Source organism: Caretta caretta, chromosome 3 (assembly GCF_965140235.1).
Source record: "Caretta caretta isolate rCarCar2 chromosome 3, rCarCar1.hap1, whole genome shotgun sequence".
NCBI classification, from domain to species: Eukaryota; Metazoa; Chordata; order Testudines; family Cheloniidae; genus Caretta; species Caretta caretta.
Window position 1 is genome coordinate 6,082,459 of NC_134208.1, and position 21,342 is coordinate 6,103,800.

Genomic DNA, 21,342 nt, shown 5'->3' on the forward strand with positions numbered 1-21,342 from the left:
ATACCTTCTTGCCATCCTGAGTTTGTTCTGAACTGACACTAATGACCATGGCTCGGTGTTTCCACCTCTCCCTTGACCCACAGCACTTTACAGTCTTTGCACAATCAAGCAGCTACCCGTTCCCTCGCCAAACATAGTTAACTTACAGCTAAGGCTGCTGCGCTCAGTATAACCCTTACCCAATGCATGGAACAAGACAGATAGCCCAGTGACATGATCCTCTCGCTAAGTGGTTCCTAACGCCTGGTGGGACCGGTTTGCATGGCATCCTCTTCTCACACTGGCAATGAGTCTGTGCAAGCCCCTGGTTCACCCCTGTCACCAGCCTTCAGTCCGTCCAGGCATGCTCCAGTCTAGAGGGCTCACAGCCCCTTTCTTGCAATTACGAGCAGGTTCCAAGCAGCGGTACGTGGGCTCGTCTAGTGGCCAGAACTGAAGCCAGGCAGAGCGTGGAGGGGTGGGTTTGCAACGGCGTCCACGTGGGGAACTCTGGGGCTTGGGGAACTGGAATGACGTCCACCCTCTTCAGGTTTGCTTGGATGAATCAGACTCCCTCCCCGCCAAGGGAACATCTCACCCGCCTCAACCCACGATGGTCCCTCACTCCCTCCATCTTCACCTCAGTGCACTGCTGCAATGTTCAGATGGGACCAGCAGCCTCCTGGGCCTCCAGGGACATAAGCTGTCTGTTCCCCCCATCTTCTTTCCCTGGACAGCAGAGAGAGAGAGAAACCCTTCCTTCAGCCACTGCAGTTGGCTCTGCACTGAGTTGTAAGGGCAGGTAACACCCCATAAGGCCTCAGGGGCATCATGTCCCAGTGACTGGGTGCTGGGAAAGCCTGTCCCAGAACAGTGCACGGCGGGGAGAGGTTATCGTGCAGTTCCAGGGGTTCCAGGCCCTCTTGAGGGAGGCTTTGGGATGGCTGAGTGGGCAAATTGGGGAAGGGAAGTGTCCTGGCTGCTCTGCTGTCAGTTGGGGGAGGAGAGAGTCACATGAGATGAAGTGGGGAAAAACATTTCCCCACGGGGTGAACTTCTTAAAGTCACAAAACTCAGTCAACCTCAAAGCCAGGCTCAGCTCCAGTGACTGCAAGATTCGCTATGAAAATTTCACACCTGACTCCACTCAGGACTCCAGGAGCCCACTGGTGTCTCTTCCACTCGCTTCCCATGCGACGTAGGTCAAGTCACTTGTCTCAGTTCCCCATCTGTAAAGGTTCCCTTTCTCCTACCCTGTGTCTTGTCTATCGAGATTGTAAACTCCTTAGGGCAGGGGCCATCTCTCAGGAGGTCTATGCCCAAGACCCAACACAATGAGGCCTGATGTTGGATGAAATTAGTAGGCAGCAGGTTTAAAACAAACAAAAGGAAGTATTTTTTCACACAACGCACAGTCAACCTGGGGAACTCCTTGCCAGAGGATCTTGTGAAGGTCAAGACCATAACAGGGTTCAAAAAACAATTATGTAAGTTTATGAAGGATAGGTCCATCAATGGCCATTAGCCAGCATGGGCAGGGACAAACCCCATGGCCTGGGTGTCCCTAAACCTCTGACTGCCGGATACTGGGAGTTGATGACAGGGGATGGATCACTCAATAAATGTCCTGTTCTGTTAATTCCCTCTGAAGCACCTGGCATTGGTCACTGCCAGACAGGGTACTGAACTAGATGGACCATTGGTCTGACCCAGTGTGGCTGTTCTAATGTTCGGGGCTCCCAGGAGCTCTCCCTTCTGAAGGATGACAACAAGATCCCGTCTCCACTGAGTTACAGTAAGTGCATGTGTTGGGTTCCCATTCGTTTCCGTCCCTCGGTAGGTTAATTCACTGCTCAGGGCCAACCCAGAGGAGGGATTGAACAAGGAGAGGCAGTGGCGTGGTGAGCTGGGCTGGAGGGCTGGGTGGAAAGAGTCAAGAGATGGCAGCAGGGCGCTAAACCTTTCCAAACTGGACCTGAACTTATAGAGTGGGTGCTCAGCACGTTCAGAAACTCAGGCCCCTTTAAGAGCTCTCAAATTGGGCCCCAAATTCATTAGTATAAATCTTGGCCTGGATAAGTGAAAGGATGCACAAAGGGGTCACTGGCAGAATGGAGGTGGGGGCAGGGAATGTGGTAAGTATTGCAATGGGGTTAGCAGGAGTTTTTCACCTAACTTCCAGGCGTCTGTAAAAGACAGCTCCGTGCCAGGGATAGCCTGGTGCCACTCTGCGATTTGCTCAGCGTGTGCATGACACGTGACACACATTCTCATCCTCCGGCAACACGGTTCCATCCTAAGTTCAGAAATATCAACCTTTTCCCAGGGCCCCATGCTGCGAGCTGCAGACACCTCCCTCCCCGCCCCCGGAACAAACCCAGCCCTAGTAGAATAAGGGGAACAGATTCACAACAAAAGCAAAAAATGCTGAAAAACTATTTTTGGTGACCCACGTGTCAGCAAAAAATCAAGACTCTCTTGTGAGCTGAGCAGCAGAAGGCAGTGAAGTGGTGGAGTGTATCTCCCGGGAGAGGGAACGGCTCAAATGCTTTTCTCTGCAGGATCCCGCTGCGGTCCTATAGCAAGCTACCTCCCTGTGCTCCCAAGGACCCTATTGCTCTCCAAAGAATCAGCGATGCTGACCTGAAATTAGGGTAGCCCATTTCCCACGTGCTTACTCAGTCTCTGCAGCATGTCATGAAGCAGCCTTGTATGTTTCCACTGGTTTGATTTTCTTCAACTCAAACATTCGGATGGCGGCTGAAAGTGACAGCCTGGAGGGGACCCATACATCGGGGCTGTTCTAGGGTAGTAACCATTTATGTGATGTTTCATTGTAAACACACAAAGTGGTGACAATATCCTCATGTGGTAGACTGCCAAGCCATGTGATGCCTCTAGCCATCTCACCGCACACTCTCCACGACATGAGATTGGCTGTCTGACATACTGAACACCAGTGAAAGTAAGGTAGGATCTGAGGCTGAAATAAGGAAATAACAAGTTGAAAATTACTTAGCCACGTTAGATGTTTTCAGGTCACCAGGACCTGATGCAATGCTCCCTCCCACCCATCCCCCGGGACTCATTTTATCACTAGAAACCTCCAAGAAGCTCTGGACAAATGCAATTTTAAAAAGCAACCTGTCCCCCCTCTCTGCTTCCAGATGACACTGGCTCGAGGCCCGGGATATATTTAGAAGCTCTGACACAGAGATTTTTTGCTCTGGAGACAGAACGCTCTGCACCTAGAAATGAAGCACATTTGATTGTCTAAAGGCTGAATTAAGCACGGCTCTATTTATTTCAGCACGTGCCCATCCTGGAGACCTGCCCTCAGCTCCTCCATAAATCAGGAGGGGAGATCACAGACTGTGCATAAGCAGTGCGTTATTGTCGATCATTTATAACTATGTCACCACAAATCCTTTTCCAGCCTCGCGAAGCCCCCATTCCTCAGGCAGGAGGAGCCTACCTGCTCAGTACCAGCTGTTAAAACGAAGCAGAAACATGCATGGTACAGTGTTGCCTGGCAGTTAGAACAGGGGTCTACAAGTCAGGACTCCTCGGTTCTATTTCAGTCTCTGCCACTCACCCTATGAAACGGAACTGGGCAAGCCGCTGCTCTCTCAAGTCAGTTTCCTGATCTGTAAAATGGGAGATAATGCAGCCCCACTTCATAGAGGTGTCATGGAGCTTAATTAAATTCACATTTGTAAAGTCCTTTGAGGTCAACCAGGGGAAGTTGGTATACAAGCCCAATGCACTATTGTTACAATAAGGCAGGTGTCAGTTATCTGAGTGCAGAGGAAAATCATCAGAGACCTCTCTGAGAGCAAGAAAAACCCTCTAATGTCCCCCATGCACCAAAGAACAAGTCAAGTGGGAGTTCACCAGCGTTTGAAAGCGATTCCCTTGGGCTGTTGGTTGTAATCTCTTTGGGGCAAGGACCCTCTTTCATTCTGCGTGTGCAGTGCCCAGCGCAATGGGGCCCTCCAGATAATCCTCCAGACAAACCATGAAGCAGGCAGGAGAAGTGGCATTGAGACACTCCCCCAAAGTACTGTAGGGGACGGGGTTGGAGGGTGAAGGGGACGTAGAACCTTGGCCTGGCTTGGCAGTGAGTGGAACCTGTTCCCACCTGACAGCTGGTCGGTGTCCACTGTGTGAATTCAGTCAGTGCACCCTGCTCCAGTCCCTAGTAACCAGATGGCCATATCCCCAAAGCCACCAGCTGGACTGGCCCCCTTGTAGGCTGGCTCAGAAGACACGGGCCATGGAGGTTGAACTGCTTTCTTGCCCCTAGAAGACTCACAGATAAGGCCAGAAGGGAGCACTGGGATCATCTAGTCTGACATCCTGCATAGGACTTCCCCAAATTAATTCCCGTTTGAAAAACAGGGCCCCTCCCTCTAGGCAGAGGCTGATGTCCCTTGGCAGGGCAGTGTGAGCTAGTTTGAGCTAAACTACAATAGGAAACAGCAGTTCCTCCTTCAGCCCCGTCACTTCCCTGGGTCTCAAATCTCATAAGAACATCATAACGGCCACACTGGGTCAGACCAAAGGTCCATCTAGCCCAGTATCCTGTCTGCCGACGGTGGCCAATGCCAGGTGCCCCAGAGGGAATGGACAGAACAAGGAATCATCTAGTGATCCATCCCCTGTCACCTACTCCCAGCTTCTGGCAAACAGAGGCTAGGGACACCACCCCTGCCCATCCTGGCTAATAGCCACTGATGGACCCATCCTCCATGAACTGCTCTAGTTCTTTTTTGAATCCTAGCGGCAGCTGCTCCCATTTGTGCCCCCAGAGCTTAGCTGCACTTCAAACACAATTCATCCCTGTCAGCAGAAACGCGCGTGCGTCTAACGGATTGGCCAATGTGTCCCTCTGCGCCATGTGCAGATGCCAGAGAATGCAAGTGCCACTGTGTTGCAGAGAGAAGCTGTCCAGAGTCCAGAGGCTGTGCCAAACCTGGAGAGCCAGGGCTCTTTTAGATTCACAGGGGTGGGCGGACATGTGATCACGGGCTGGAAAGGGACAGTAAAAACAGATCCATCCTATGTAAGGTGCCCTGGCCAGAATCAGGCTAACATCAGATGTGTCCTCTCCTGGGCATGTCTGCCCTGGCTGGGGGATGAGTGCTGCATTGTGACCTACCAGGTGCATTCCATCTCTAGCTGCTGCAATGCCAGGATTCACTCCCTGCTGAGACCATATTATTGAGCAGGCCTCAAGCTGCCTCCATTTACAGCATGAACATTTCCTGTGCAACTCTTTGCTCAGCATCCCTGGAGTGCACCACAGATCCCAAAGGACCATTGCGATCATCTAGACTGACCCCCTGTGTAAACCAGGCCAGAGAACGTCCCCCAAAAATTCCTAGAGCAGAGCTTTTAGAAACACATCAAACGTGACTGAAACATTGTCCATGATGGAGAATCCAGCCCTTCATAAATTGTTTTCATGGTTAATTACTGTCACCATTAAAAATTTACACTTTATTTCCACTCTGAATTTGCCTCACTTTAACTTCCAGCCGTTGGATCTTGTTAGACTTTTCTCTGCTAGACTGAAGAGCCCATTATTCCATATTTGTTCCCCCATGTAGATACTTATAGACTGTGATCAACTCACCCTTTGACCGTCTCTTTGTTGAGATACATAGATTGAGCTACCACTATCCGGCACGTTTTCTAATCCTTTAATCATTCTCGTGACTCTTCTCTGACCCCGCTTCAATGTATCATAGAATCATAGAATATCAGGGTTGGAAGGGACCCCTGAAGGTCAACTAGTCCAACCCCCTGCTCGAAGCAGGACCAATTCCCAGTTAAATCATCCCAGCCAGGGCTTTGTCAAGCCTGACCTTAAAAACCTCTAAGGAAGGAGATTCCACCACCTCCCTAGGTAACGCATTCCAGTGTTTCACCACCCTCTTAGTGAAAAAGTTTTTCCTAATATCCAATCTAAACCTCCCCCACTGCAACTTGAGACCATTACTCCTCGTTCTGTCATCTGCTACAATTGAGAACAGTCTAGAGCCATCCTCTTTGGAACCCCCTTTCAGGTAGTTGAAAGCAGCTATCAAATCCCCCCTCATTCTTCTCTTCTGCAGGCTAAACAATCCCAGCTCCCTCAGCCTCTCCTCATAACTCATGTGTTCCAGACCCCTAATCATTTTTGTTGCCCTTCGCTGGACTCTCTCCAATTTATCCACATCCTTCTTGTAGTGTGGGGCCCAAAACTGGACACAGTACTCCAGATGAGGCCTCACCAATGTCGAATAGAGGGGAACGATCACGTCCCTCGATCTGCTGGCTATGCCCCTACTTATACATCCCAAAATGCCATTGGCCTTCTTGGCAACAAGGGCACACTGCTGACTCAACTTCCTTCTTGAATCGTTGACACCAGAACTGGACACAGGATTCCAGAAGCGGTTGCAACAGTGCCAAAAACAGAGCTGGAATAACCTCTCTGCTCCTACCTTCCCTGTCTATGCATCCCAGGATCGTATTAGCCCTTCTGACCACAGCATCACTCGGGAAGTTCATGTTCAGCTGATTATCCACCAGGACCCCCAAATCTTTGTCAGAGTCACTGCTTCCCGGGGTAGAGTCCCCCAGCCTGTAAGTATGGCCTGCAGTCTTTGTTCCCACATGTACATACTTATATTTATCCATATTAAAATGCATATTGTTTACTTGAGTCCAGTTTACAAAGCAATCCAGATTGCTCTGCATCAGTGACCCGTCCTCTTCATTATCGACCACTCCAATTTCTTGGTCATCTGCAAACTTTATCAGGGATGATTTTATGTTTTTTTCCAGGACATGAAGAAAAACGTTAAATAGAGTACAGCCAAGAACCAATCCCTGTGGGACCCTACTAGAAACACACCTGTGAGATGACAGTACCCCATTTACAGTTACATGTTGAGACGTATTAGCCAGCTTTTAATCTATTGAATGTGTGCCATGTGAATTTTGTATCTTTCTAGTTTTTTAATCAAATGCCATATGGTACACAGTCAAATATGTTACAGAACTTTAGCTATATCACATCAACACTGTTACCTTTATCAACCAAACTTGCAATCTCATTAAAAAAATATATCAACTTAGTTTGACAGGATCCATTTTCCATAAACCCAAGTTGATTGGCATTAATTACATTACCCTCCTTTAATTCTTTATTAACTGAGTCCCATAACAGCCACTCCATTATCTTGCCTGGGATCGATGCTGGAACGACAGCCTATAGTTACCCAGGTTGTCCTGTTCACCCTTCTTAAATATTGGCAGAACTTTAGCTTTCTTCCAGTTTTCTGGAACTGCCAGATGGTCATGCTGGCGAGAGGCACGCGATGCGCCTATCATACGCTCTGGTGGCACTTCCAGCAGAAAGCAATTCCTGCTCTCAGAGTGCTCAGCGCGGCCCCATGGGGGCCAAGGACTAACCGGGGTGAGGAGCGGCAGCGTGGTCTAGTGATCGGAGCGCAGGAGCGGGAGCCAGCCTTCCAGCACTTGTTGTGTGGCCTCGGGCATCTCACTTCGCCTGGCTGGGTCTGATTTCCCCGCCTGTAGATTAGGGTTAATGATGTCGACTCTCCTCTCTCCGGGGGTGTGAGGAGGAGCCAGGAACTGGGAGGTGAAGGGCATGAAAGGACCAAGCGTTTGTTACTAACCCCTCCCACTTCTCCCTGTTCAGGGACTAAAAGCAGCAGCAGGGCTGGGGGGCAGGACGGGGTTGGGGTTGGGGTTGGGGGTGTGTGCGATATTCCAGCCCTGGGGAGGAAGGGATCGGCTCACTTGACACCGGGGAAAACCCGCCATCTGCCGGGGGCCGTGAGCAGAGACCCCCTTTGCGGGCAGTGCAGCCTCAGGGAGTTTCCTCCCTCGGAGGCTGGGGGCTGGGCAGATGAACTGGACCCTGAGCTGTGAATTCTGAGATGGTTTGTAGTGGGGGATAAACAGCATCCTGTGTCTGACTTGAAAGGGGCCAGGCAAACTCTTCCCGGCCTAGTTATGGGTTCAAGGCCCTGCCCTGCCTGATTCAGCTCCGGCACTTGACTCGGGGTCTGTCACAGGCCAGGTGAGCGCGTCCTACCCCCTGGGGTCTCCCTCTCTCCCCAAAGGGCTCGTTTTCAACCAAACCTATTCTGAAACTTGTCCCCCAACAGCATTCTGGTTCCCCAGCCAGCCCTCGTTCCGCCAGCTCCGGGCCTTACCTGGGTGGGCAGGATGCCATGTTTGATACCCGTGTTGTGTGTCCCCATTCCAATAACCCCAGCGGCCGCCACTTCCGAAACGGCTCCTGTCATAAATATAAATGGAAGGGTAAACCCCTTTAAAATCCCTCCTGGCCAGAGAAAACATCCTCTCACCTGTAAAGGGTTAAGAAGCTAAAGGTAACCTCGCTGGCACCTGACCAAAATGACCAATGAGGAGACAAGATACTTTCAAAAGCTGGGAGGAGGGAGAGAAACAAAGGGTCTGTGGGTCTGTCTGTACGCTGCTTTTGCCAGGGACAGAACAGGAATGGAGTCTTAGAACTTTTAGTAAGTAATCTAGCTAGGCATGTTAGATTATGATTTCTTTAAATGGCTGAGAAAAAAACTGTGCTGAATAGAATGACTATTCCTGTGTGTGTGTCTTTTTTGTAACTTAAGGTTTTGCCTAGAGGGATTCTCTGTGTTTTGAATCTAATTACCCTGTAAGGTATCTACCATCCTGATTTTACAGAGGTGATTCCTTTACGTCTATTAAAAGTCTTCTTGTAAGAAAACTAAATGCTTTTTCATTGTTCTAAGATCCAAGGGTTTGGGTCTGTGGTCACCTATGCACATTGGTGAGGATTTTTACCAAACCTTTCCCAGGAAGTGGGGTGCAAGGGTTGGGAGGATTTTGGGGGGAAAGCTGTGTCCAAACTACGTTTCCCAGTAAACCCAGTCAAAGTTTGGTGGTGGCAGTGGAAATCCAGGGGCAAAGGATAAAATTAATTTGTACCTTGGGGAAGTTTTAACCTAAGCTGGTGAAAGTAAGCTTAGGAGGTTTTCATGCAGGTCCCCACATCTGTACCCTAGAGTTCAGAGTGGGGAAGGAAACTTGACAGCTCCTAAGCTGCACACAGACAAAGAAACGTCATCGGCAGTTAGTTGTGGTTCTTCCCAGACACATCTCTCGAGACGATATTGATTAATGTGACACCCAGAACGAGGGCCGTTAATTGCCAGCTGTCCCAGATCAGGATGTGCCAAGCCAATGTAATGCACCCGCCGATTCATATCAAACCGTGCTGAGATCACAGGCTGGCGGGCAGGGGGTCCAGACATGGGCCTGACACTCCGATTCAAGACAGTCCCTTTGATGCTCTCCCAGGGCCTTAGGCTGATCTCAGGGAACGTCACCCGTTCCCCAAATCCACGGCACGGACCCAGTGCCAGGCATGTGGGACTTGTGCATGGGACAGGTCGAGCCCTGACTGCTTCTGGGCACTGAGGGGGCATGTTCATATGACACCAGCTGAAAGGGGACCCACGCCCCTGGTCCACCTTCCCTGCCAGCATCCGAGATCCCCTGCTACCGGGGTAACCTGCAGGTCGGCTCCGCTAACAGGGAGCTGCTTCCCTGGCTGAGCCCAGGTGGAACGCAGCGTGCTGGGACAGCGCAGGGGGAAGGGACCCGCAGCCCCAGCGCGCCGACCACCAGGCCACTGGCTGTTACTGGGCGCGACGCAGGAAATCCAGGCAATGGGGAGACCTTAACCTGGGATGTAATTCTGAGCGAGGAAAGCGGTGGATTGAGGTTACTGGCATGGCTGTGTCCCTGAGCCCTCCTGGCTGGGGGAGGTGGGGTATCGCCCAGGCTCTCATCACCGCAAGCTGCTTTTACCGTGTGCTCTTGATGTGCCAGGGCTCGTGAAACTGAGGGACTGACAGCCTCATTTGCAGCCCCCCCATCTCAATGCAGCCTGCAGCCACCCCGGAGCCCTCCCACCCAGCTCTGCCAGTGCAGGTCTGTTCCCAACCACAGAACCCCCCGCTAGGCCAGTCCCGGGCTCCCCACACAGCTCTGCCAATGCCCCTCAACCCCAACCCACAGCCCCCTCCCTTGCCATCCCAGTCCTGGGCTCCGCACGCAGCTCTGATGATGCCCCTCAATCCCGATCCACAGCCGCCTGCTTTTCCAGCCCTGATTCTCTCCTCAGCAGAGATTCCCACCTGTGACGGTGGGGTGAGCTTTTTTCACTGGGAATAGATGGGGATCAGGGTGTGACCGGCCAAAGCCATGGACAGGTGAACTCTGAACGGAGCTCTGTAGAAGCTGACTGCGAGCACAGCCCCCAGCAGCATGTCCCCGCCCTCGCCAGCCTCCCACCCCGAGAACTGGGAGCTGGGCTGGGAGCCAAACACTTTGTAAACATGAATTAATTCCCATAGTGCTGCTAGGAGGGGAAGTGCCATTACCCCCATTTGTAAATAACGGGAAACTGAGGCAGAGAGCGACGAGGTGACTTTCCAAAGATCCCAGAAGAATAGAACCCAGGAGTCCAGAATCCCAGCCCTGTGTCCTAACCACTAGACTCACTCCTACCCATTGCTCACTTAAGCCAGATTTTGCGCTGTAGTTTACACCAGTTCTGGGCCAAACCCAGATCTGATGTAATTGGGAACAAATCTCCCCTACTGGGGCTGTTCACCTAAATTCTATCACTTATTAGCAGAATTAAAACAGCACCTACGGGCCCTGTCATGTTGGGCGCTGCACAGACAGACCCTGCCCCAAGGGGCTGAGGTGACAGATAAAGGGGAGGGGGAAGTGACTTGCCCAACATCATACAGGAAGTCAGTAGCAGAGCCAGGACTAGAGCCCAGGTCTTCAAAGCACCAGTCCAATGCTCTAACCACTAGGCAATGCTACCTGACATAAATAGGAGTGTAAGTTAGACAACAGTAAGTGTGGGGGGGCAGAAGGCTGGGGGTTGTAACATGGGAAGCATCGAAAGGAAAGTGTCAGAGAGTATGCTTTCTCTCACACCTCGTACACCCTCTTGTTGTTGCTTTCTTTGCTACAGCCCTGTCCTTAGCCTGCAAAATTACACTGGCAACCACTCCCGGCTGTGTAACTTTCTGCCTCATTTCCACTGGCTCTGAATTCGGCCCTCTGCAACCAACATTACAAACCCACACTCCCCTGCAGCCCGTGATCTGAGATGACTGGATGGGAGATGGGGGGAAACAAGCCAGACGATTCCTATTTATTTTGCCATCATTTAAAGGGTTAAATCTCACTGAGACCCAGAGCGAGTGCAAGTCGCCAGTGCCTGGCTAACCCACTGGAGCTCAGGAGATTGGCTAACACAGAGCGTTTTGGGGGACCTCTCCCTGCACGAGGGGGGGCTCAGGCCCTCCACAAGGGGCGCCTTCTCGTTCCATTCAGTCTAGAACTCCATTACAAAGTCATCAGGAGCGAGCCTGCCTCTCCCGCAGGGCAGAGTTAATGACACATGGACGCCTTTCGCTCACCGCGAGGGCAGGAGCACTCAGGTGAAGAACCCCTGGTAGCTGCGCCGGTGGGCTCTGTGTTACCGCTGTGTGTGCGCCCACTGAGTCCCATGTTTAACGGGGCACAGGGGGGAGCCTGGTTGGGTTTAAAAGTGCCTAGGCCCCAGATCCTCCATGGTAATTAGGTATGTAACCAGGTCGGCTGCTTACTATCTCCACAGCGCCTCCTCATGGCCAGGGGTGCCACCGCAGCGCCCCACCCTTGTTTCCTCCTTCACAGGGCTCCTCAAACAGACTCCACCCAGTCCATGGGAAAATTTGGGGCCCAAATTATTCCGTCCTCAGGTACACTCTGGCCCTCCAGTTCAGTGTCTCTCTCCCCTTAGTTGGGGGTTCCCATCCCGCTTGGCCAGAGCTGGGTCCCAGTTCAGCGCCTCTGCAGGAGCCAGTCTTTGCTGCATCTTCACACCAGATACAGGGTCTCAGGTTTCTGTTCCTGAGCATCCCCCAGGTTACGACCCGGCCTCCCCCCACAGCTACTTCTCCCCACCACCCGCCCCCTGGCAGCTCCCTGCTCCCTCGTGCAGAGAGATAGGAACTCGCTGCCTGCTCTCAGCTGGGGCTCATCTGGTCCTCAGGGCTGGCTTAGTCTCAGGCTCTCCAGCCCATGGGCAACCATGCTGTTACAAAGTGCCTAACTCCCACTGTAACCAATGGGAGTTAGGCACCTAACTACATTTGAGGATCTGGGCGAAAATCCCACAAGAAATCTGCATCTTTAGGCAAGTAAACACCTTAACAAACCTGGCCCTGGGCCTCCCTGTGTGAACAGGGTGTGGTGAGAATAAATCCATCCGGAGGACGATAACAACCGTCCCTAGCTCCCAGGAGACCGGCACTAATAACAGTGACTGAAACCCCAGCGCCTGGTCAGTGCTGCAAGAGGAGAAAAACAAATGTCCCCAATTGTCCCATGCTACACACTGAGAATAGCTGGGCTGAGGTATCCCGGGACCTCCTTCTCCCAGACCCCTGGCTGTCAGAGCTGGACCCAGCAAACAGAGGAGGTTGTAGGTTAATAGCCAGGAGCATTCCAGGCCTGGGGTTCCCATCTCGTCTAAAAGCCCGCTCGGAAGTGCTGGCTCTCGGGAGCGTTCTCTGGGGGCAGACAGCTGCTGTGGGGCAGAGCTAAGGGAACTCCCCCCACACACACACATGCATGCAGCTCATGAAAGGAAAAGCCATAACTATTCATCACGTCCCCCGGGACAATGAGTGCTGACCGCAGGAGGGACGATAAATCTGGACCAGGCGATCTTTAGGAAGCGTGTGGGGGCCTCTGATAAATGATCTACGGCCAAAGAAATGGCAGGTGGCGAAAGGGGACTGGCTGTTAGCAGCTCTATTATTAACTTCATAATTAGCTGCAGCTGCTCGCAGGCTGGGTGCAGAGGTGCCCGGCTGGTCCCCTGTGAGAAGAGCCGGCCGGTCACAGGCAAGGCTGGGGAGCGCGTGCCAGGCATCCTTTAGGTGGAGTTATGAAACAGTGTGTCAGGAGGCAAGGACGTTGCTTGTTAACTCCAGGCCGGGATGTATTTATGTCATAGAGTTTCAGGGCAGAAGGGACCAGCGGATCGTCTAGTCTATCACAGGCCACCAGCCCCTGGCCCACACGCCACTGAGCTCTGGCTCAAATCCCTGCTGGTGGGGAGGCAGCTGCTTTATAAAGCTTCAGAACCTGCTCAGAAGTCACTGATCCCCAGGAGCTGCCAGCTCGTGCTGAGCCGGGCGGTTTGCTGGTATCTAGCAGTCCCACGTGTCTTTCCCGTATTAAGGATGAGAGGGGAGTTCACTCTCCACAGCTCATCAGTCGTTGCACTGCCCACAAAGCGTTAAAATGGTGCCCAATGGGACACTGGCTTTTCTGAGCTGGAAAACTTCCTACCAGAGATCGGACTCCAGCTGAGATCGACTCTTGCTCCCGCTCCTTTTTGAACCAGGGGCGTAGAGGCCAAAGGCCCTGGAGCCTGTTCCCCAGGTCTGATACTTTGCCTACCCCATTTCCTTAATAACCGACATATTCTCTCTAACGCTGATGACCTTGGGGCTTTTTGCTACTTGGCATAATGGCGTCTGCATCATCTTCTCCCGGGGCCCTTGGAAACTCCTTGAACGGTTGGGATTTAACATGCCCTTGATCCAATTCCCCAGAGACATTTTCTTAGCCGCGTTTGGTGCGAAGAAGTGAATAATTCTGGGTACCGCCCCTGTCCAAGTGACACATTCAGGCTGAGTTCCTGCAGCTCCGTTAATTCATGCTCCTGTTATCAGACCGCAGCAAGCTTTGGTCCAGCGGCATAAAATGCAGCCGTGTCTGTGACCCTTGAATGCAAGGCTGGGCGACCATCGGAACATCGGCCTCTGTAACAGATCAGCAGCTTTGATTCAACACGCCAGCTGGGCAGGACCAAAGGTCATTAAAAGCTGCACAACGTGCCCACGGCCTATTCCACAGCTTCATCCCCAGGCCGAGGGCAAAGTGCGACCTAGCGAATTAGCCGGTTAACAGAGGCTGGTTGGTACATTCCAATGTATCGGTGAGTGAACTAGTGCATGGTTCGTCCTCTTCCCACATTGCCAAAGGCGTTCTGGGCAGACTCAGCTGCTGCAGATTCTCAGCTCTGCCGCGGGTCCTTTGGGATTCTTAGAAGTGAACTTACTGTTGCCAAACAAGGTGAAGGCTGGTGACCAATATGCTCTGCTCACAGAGCATAGGTGGAAGCAGTGGGATATTTCCATACATACCATCATCCCTTATCAACGTCCTTCAGCCATTACCTGGCAGGGAGACTGTGGTTTTGAGTTCTGTGCTCACTCAGCCCTAGGTAGCTGAGAAGACTATTCATGGGGTTTGCCAGATTGAAAAATGACTGAGACCACCCACGCATTTCACACAGGTCGCTGAGCAGCCATGAGATGGTAATTAACACGCCCACCCGCACTGGGCAGATGGCCGGTATGTCTACACTGCAATTAAAACCTGCAGCTGGCCTGTGCCAGCTGACGAGCTCACTCGGCTCAGGCTGCAAGGCTGTTTAATTACAGTGTAGACTTCCCAGCTCAGGCTGGAGCCCAGCCACTGGGACCCTGCGAGGTGGTCAACATCACAACACCTATGTCCTTTTGTGACTCTAGCTCTTAATCACTCTGTGCCTCAGTTTCCCCATCTCTACAATGGGTATTATAGTACCTCCTGGCCATGCAGGGGTGTTGTGAGGAGAAATACATTAAAGGTTGAGAGGGGCTGAAATACTTTGCTGTGATGGGGGCCCTATAAGGATCAGGGAGAGCTGGCCAGAACCCACTGATTTAGGGGAAAATTGGAAAACAAAGGGGGAACCCATATTGTGCTCGGTTTGACTGGGGATGAATAATTACACAAGGGGCCGGGATTTCAGAGACTCCAACCCAGAGATGCCATCGCTCTCGCAGTAATCGTCTGCATCTCTCCTATTGCTGCTCTGTGCTTGTCAGCCACTGCCCGGCATAATGACCTTTCCTTCTCGCCACCCTTCCCCATTCCCCCACGGATCTCAGCATCTCTTTCCACACACACAGCTCGCAGAGAGGAGAACAATAGGCAGAGAAAAATCAGACAAAGGAGACGTCCTCCCAGCCCAAGGGCCGGGCAGACGAGACAGGCCTCAGCTGGAAACTGAGGCAAGCAGGCAAGTCACCATGCAGTTCTCCCAGTCATCACGAACCCAGCTATCTATGTTTCTAATGATCAAATCCCCCGTAACTATTACCTGTCTCTTCCCAATAACTGGAGTTCCCTCCCTTGGAGAGGTATCCTCAGTGCGAAAGGATACCACGACATCACAGAATCATAGAATATCAGGGTTGGAAGGGACCTCAGGAGGTCATCTAGTCCAACCCCCTGCTCAAAGCAGGACCAATCCCCAACTAAATCATCCCATCCTCTGGAAGGAGGGTCCCAAGTATGGGAACGTCTCCCTCTGCTCCAGTTAGATGTTCCCCTTCCCACAAAGCAGGGGCCCTTGGGGGACATACAGGGCTGGTGGATTATCCGCCTGCTGCTGAGCACCCAGAATTCCTATTTGTTTCCCCTTTGAAGAAGAGGCCAGATGATAAATTTCTTTTAGTTCAGCCACAGGGCTGTTTAGTTCAGCCACGGGGCTGGAGCAGTCAGAGGTGACCAGGGACACTGGACGCCTGACTTGAGACCCTGATTGTCATCCCCCCCGCCCTCCAAAAATTAGACCCCTTTAAGGAGAGCCAAGCAGGGACCTCAGAAAATGGGCCAGCAGAAGATCTTGGCTCGGAGGATGAGGGGTGTCATCTCGTGAAGGCCCCAGCAGTCCTGGCACGCAGCACGGTGCAGGCCGAGAAGGAGGGTGGAGGATCTGTTGTGGTATTTATTGGCCACATTGCAGCCTATGCTCATGCTGTGCTAACTATCCCATATCTCCAAGCTGCGGTGATTTATTTCTGCCTCGTCCAGTTTCTCCCAGCCTGTTTTCCCTCGGAGTGAATAATTAGCTCGCTCCTTTGCTCACCACCCTGCCTTTCCTAGGGCGGCTGAAATACCTACTTCCCAAACGCTGGCCTTTGGTCCTGACTGCTCCACGCCTGAGCACATCCCTGGCCTCCTACAACCTAGTGCTCAGCACACGCCAACGCCGGCTGCTTTCGGCCACAGGGTTTCTGTGCGATCGGCCCAGAGCGACTTCTGCAGGCCCTGAGCAGAGCCGTTCTGGCTCCTGACAGCTCACACGGGAGGCTCACCTGGCAGAGCCGCTACCTACAGGCTACGAGGATCCCAGCGTGAGTCCCCGCTGCAGCAAGAGGCCGACAGCCCGCTCAGAATAGGGCATGGGGCAGGGGACTCCTCCAGGGGCTGGCTGAGGGCACCCTGGTACCTGGCCCCCAGCTGCTGTAACCAACCCTACCAGGGGCTCTCAGCAGAACTTGAGCCCGCTACCTTCAGACCCTTAGCGCAGACCTCTACCACCTGAGCCAAGGAGTAACTCCATTAGCTGGTAGTAGGCTGTTATCCTCCAGGTGGACCAGCCTCTAGCCGGGGAGGGAGGGGGGATGACACTGCATAGGGGGTGTCCTACTGGCAGGCCGGGGAGCAGAACATTTTCCAGGGGCAGGGAAACAGCAAGTCAGTGCAATTCTCCTCCCTGGCCTGGCCCAGGGGGCCATCCCTGTAACCTCTGGGTCTCAGGAGGCAGCGACCATTGACACAGAGACCAGCACTGCAGCCCTTCCCCAGTCTCTGCTCAGCCTTCCTCAGGAGCGTCCTGCTTATCTGTGCCACGTTCGCACCCGTATCCGAACTGAGAGCTGGGCCCCGTTGTTAGGGTTGCCAACTTTCTACTCGCACAAAACCAAACACCCTTGCCCCACCCCTCCGCTGAGGCCCCACCCCCCGCTCACTCCATCCCCCTTCCCTCGCTCTCCCCACCCTCACTCACTCGCTCATTTTCCCCAGGCTGGCTCAGGGGGTTGGGGTTGGGGTGTGGGAGGGGGTACAGGCTCTGGGCTGAGGCTGTAGGTTCCAGGGTGGGGCCAGAAATGAGGGGTTCAGGGTGTGGGAAGGGGCTACGGGCTGGGGTGTAGGGAGGTGAGGGCTCCAGCTGGGGGTGCAGGCTCTGGTGTGGGGCCAGGGATGAGGGATTTGGAGTGTAGGAGGGGGCTCCAGGCTGGGTCAGGGGGTTGGGGTGCAGGGGTGTGAGAGGGCTACAGCTGGGGGTGCAGACTCTGGGGTGGGGCTGGGGCTGAGAGGTTTGAAGTATGGGAGGGGGCTCCAGGCTGGGTCAGGGGGTTGGGGTGCAGGGGGATGTGAGGGTTCCATTTGGGGGGTGCAGACTCAGGGGTGCAGCTGGGGATGAGGGGTTTGGGGTGCAGGAGGGTGCTCCAGGATGGGATTGAGGGGTTTGGAGGGGGATCAGGGCTGGGGTAGGGGGTTGGGGCATGTGAGAGGGTCAGGGGTGCAGGCTCCGGGTGGTGCTTACCTCAAGCAGCTCCCAGAAGCAAAGGCATATCCCTTGTCTGGCTCCTACGTGGAGAGGCAGCTCTGTGCACTGCCCCGTCTGCAGGCGCTGCCCCTGCAGCTCCCATTGGCCATGGTTCCCAGCCACTGGGAGCTGTGGAGCCGGTACTTGGGGCAGGGGCAGCGCGTGGAGCCCTCTGGCTGCCCCTCTGCGTAGGAGCCAGAGTGGGGACATGCTGGCTGCTTCCAGGAGCTGTTCAGAGCCAGGGCAGGCAGGGAGCCTACCTTAGCCCCGCTGTGCTGCTGACTAGACTTTTAACAGCCCGGTCAGCAGTGCTGACTGGAGCCGCCAGCTCCCTTTTCCACCAGGCATTCTGGTCAAAAACCGGACACCTGGCAAACCTACCCATTGTACGAGGCACCACATCCGAAAACCGAGAGCCAGCCCATGCCTCAAAGAGCTGACAGTCCACATAGATGACAAAGAGACAGGGTGGGAGATAGGAAGGATCATCACCCCCATTTTACAGCTAGGAAACTGATGCATGGAGAGATTCATTGATCCATCTAAGGACACCCAGGGAGGCTGTAGCAGAGCCAGAAATGAACCCAGATCTCTAGAGTCTTAGGTTACCACCATATCCGCTAGACTAGCCTTCCTGGCTCAGCCGGCAGGCTGCTCCTGGGATACAGACAATCATGAAGTTTATATATATATATATATATACACACACACACACACACCCTCCCTCTCTTACCTAGCACTTTTCAGCAGTGGATCTCACAGCACTTCCCACCAGCCTGATGAGGCCGGGCAGTGCGATGATCCCCACTGTAGATGGGAAACACAAACAGAAGGGCTAAGGGCTCGTCGACACTAACTACACGGCCAGGAGGGGTTCTCCCATCAGCGTGGGTCGCCCACCTCCCTGCGCGGTGGTACCCAGAGTGTCAGAATAACTCTGTCGACCTAGCACTGGCTACACAGGGACTTTGGTCGCTTCATTTCACTCCGGAGGTGGATGTTTTCCTTATGGTTAAGCCAACCTAGTCTCCTAGTGTAGTCTAAGCTCTGTGACCTGCCCAAAGTCACCCAGGCAGTCTGGTGGAGCAGAGACCTGAACCCCAAACTCCGCTCTCCTAGGCTAGTGCCCTAACCCCTGGACCATCCTTCCCCTCATTAATAATCCCAAGACCCCCACCACCACCACCACCACCCAGCCCTGAAGTCCAGATCAGCCCAGCAGCACCCTGGGAAACAGGCCTCTCTCTTTGGAAGGAGTTTGTCTTCGCCAAACTTCCCTCATCTGAGGCTTCCCCCATGCTGCCCCCCCGCCGCGGCTGGCAGCTCAGGCTGGCAGGCCAAGAACATGCCTGCTTCACAGTGAGGATTTCCCAGAGGGCTCTGGCATGGGAGTGACTCCTGCTCCGAGGAAGGCGGGCAGGTGTGCATGGCCTCACTGCTGAAGATATTACACAAGAAATTTTGTAAGACCTTCATGAACTGGGTCTTGATCCACAAAATACCTGACGTTCTGATGGTGCCAAACTTTTGTGCAAAGGAGGTGTGGCGTACACGTGATTTTACAACACAAAATTAAACAAGCAAATAGCTTACACGCACTGCTTGAATCACCAGTGACAGCCAATGGTTACTCATGTGTGAGAGGTGTCAGAGTAACAGCCATGTTAGTCTGTATTCGCAAAAAGAAAAGGAGGACTTGTGGCACCTTAGAGACTAACCAATTTATTTGAGCATGAGCTTTCGTGAGCTACAGCTCACTTCATCAGATGTGTGAGAAGAACTCAGCAATGGCAGATACGTTCTCAAATTGTAAATCCACAGGGTTTTTTTCCTCACAGGCATGAATCAAGTGTTCTGTACTCAGGCCAGAACCCGCAAAGATTCATAGAAACAAGACGGACTGGCCACCTGAACACTTTGGAAATAATCCCCAGTAGTTTGGAAGAGATTCACAGCATCCTGTCAGACTTTGGGCATGGATCTGGCACCCTGTCCATTGAAGCAAGGGGCTATTCGAAGTTACAGAAATCACCCAAATTCTTGTTCTTCACCGAGGTTATGAAAATGATTTTGAATGGTTTTTGCTCCTGTGAAAAGTCACCTTCAAAAGGAAGGAATGCAGGGGTGGCGAGTCTAATAGGCAGGGGAAGGCTGTGCCTCCCCCAACAGCCCCACGTGGCCCCATCCACGCGCCGACAGGAGACCCCCCTTCTGCTGCTAGTTGGCCCCAGTCCAGGCAGGCTGCTCCTCTGCCGGGAAGGGAAGCCTGCTGGGGCTGGGGCTGGTGGGACTTGGTGTAGCTGGGGCTGCCCAGTACTCGGGGGGGGCCCGACCCGGAGACCCTGAAGTGCTGGGAGGAGATGGGTCCACACACCACACACCACTCCGGGGCTGGGTGCCGGGGGGGGGGGGTCCGTGCACCGCCTGGTGCTCCGGGGCTGGGGGCCGCACGCCATGTGGTGCTCTGGGACTGAAGGGGGGGTGGCCGCGCCCCTGCCCAGTGCTCTAGGGGGCCATGCGCCACCCCATGGTCCGGTGCTGGGGGCCGCGTGCCCGCCTGGTGCTTTGGGAGAACCTTAACTCTGCAGCAGCTAAAGTGGCTCTAAAATATCCGTGGGTGTCACACTACGTAGGTCTTCTCCCTCCAGATATTCGCAGACTCATGCCCAACACCTCAGTCATCTCGTCACCACGCTATACACTATTTAACCCTTTAACTCCTACCTTGGAATTCAGTCCCTGGATCCTTTTCGTTGCTCTCCTCTGAACTCTCTCCAACCTGTCAGTTTCATTCCACACCTGGATAATGATGGCAATATTCAAGGTGCGTCTGCCCTGGAGCCAGAGAGAGGGATACCTCTCATTACCTCCCACCACTCGCTTTGCATGCGCAGTCCCAAATCTCATTGGCTTCCACATCACACTGCTTGTCTGCTTGTTGTCCATGGTACAGTACAGTTGCCTGTACCATTCCTGCCTTCCAGTTTCCATGCTCCCTTTGGGTATTTGTGTTTTAGATTATTTCCCTCCAAACTGGATCGCATTTCATTTCTTTGCTGCCCATGTTTCTGAGCTCTCCAAGTCCACTTCACTATCCCTTTGTCTTCTGGGTTATCTGCAACCCCTCCCAGTTTACAGCAGTATCAGCTGTGAATTTCATTAACCCCTTTCCAGGTGTTCCCTCTAGCAATTCACTAAACCCCACCCCACAACTCAACCCTTTGCTGTTTATCTTTATGCTCTTGCCGGCGGCTTTCAGTCATAAGAACGTAAGAACGGCCATACTGGGTCAGACCAAAGGTCCATCCAGCCCAATATCCTGTCTGCCGATAGTGGCCAATATCAGGTGCCCCAGAGGGAGTGAACCTAACAGGTAATGATCAGTGATCTCTCTCCTGCCATCCATCTCCACCCTCTGACAAACAGAAGCTAGGGACACCGTTCCTTACCCATCCTGGCTAATAGCCATTAATGGACTTAACCTCCATGAATTTAGCCAGTTCTCTTTTAAACCCTGTTATAGTCCTAGCCTTCACCACCTCCTCAGGCAAGGAGTTCCACAGGTTGACTGTGTGCTGAGTGAAGAAGAAGGGCGTGACCACATCCCTTCCCAAGTCAATTTGAAATAGTTTTTCAAGGAAGATTTCATGAGATGCAGTATCAACTGCTCTAATAAATTCCAAATTCATTACAGCATCTGCATGCCTTTCAAGGCATTTATTTTGTAATCCTATCAAAAAAGCAATCAGGTTTGTCTAGTAGGATTTATTCTTCATAAATCCTGTGCAGTTTATTGCTTCTCGGTT

The 21,342-nt window shown here is 52.9% G+C and overlaps 1 long non-coding RNA gene across 1 annotated transcript; it reads right to left on the minus strand.

Annotated features, from left to right (window-relative positions):
* Positions 1 to 6,795: 6,795 nt before the first annotated feature.
* On the minus strand, positions 6,796 to 15,928 carry LOC125633219 (uncharacterized). The gene is made up of 3 exons (XR_007355538.2): positions 15,801 to 15,928; positions 8,214 to 8,299; positions 6,796 to 7,626 (listed from the first exon to the last, which is right to left on the minus strand). It is a non-coding gene; the product is annotated as an uncharacterized LOC125633219 (long non-coding RNA).
* Positions 15,929 to 21,342: the final 5,414 nt, after the last annotated feature.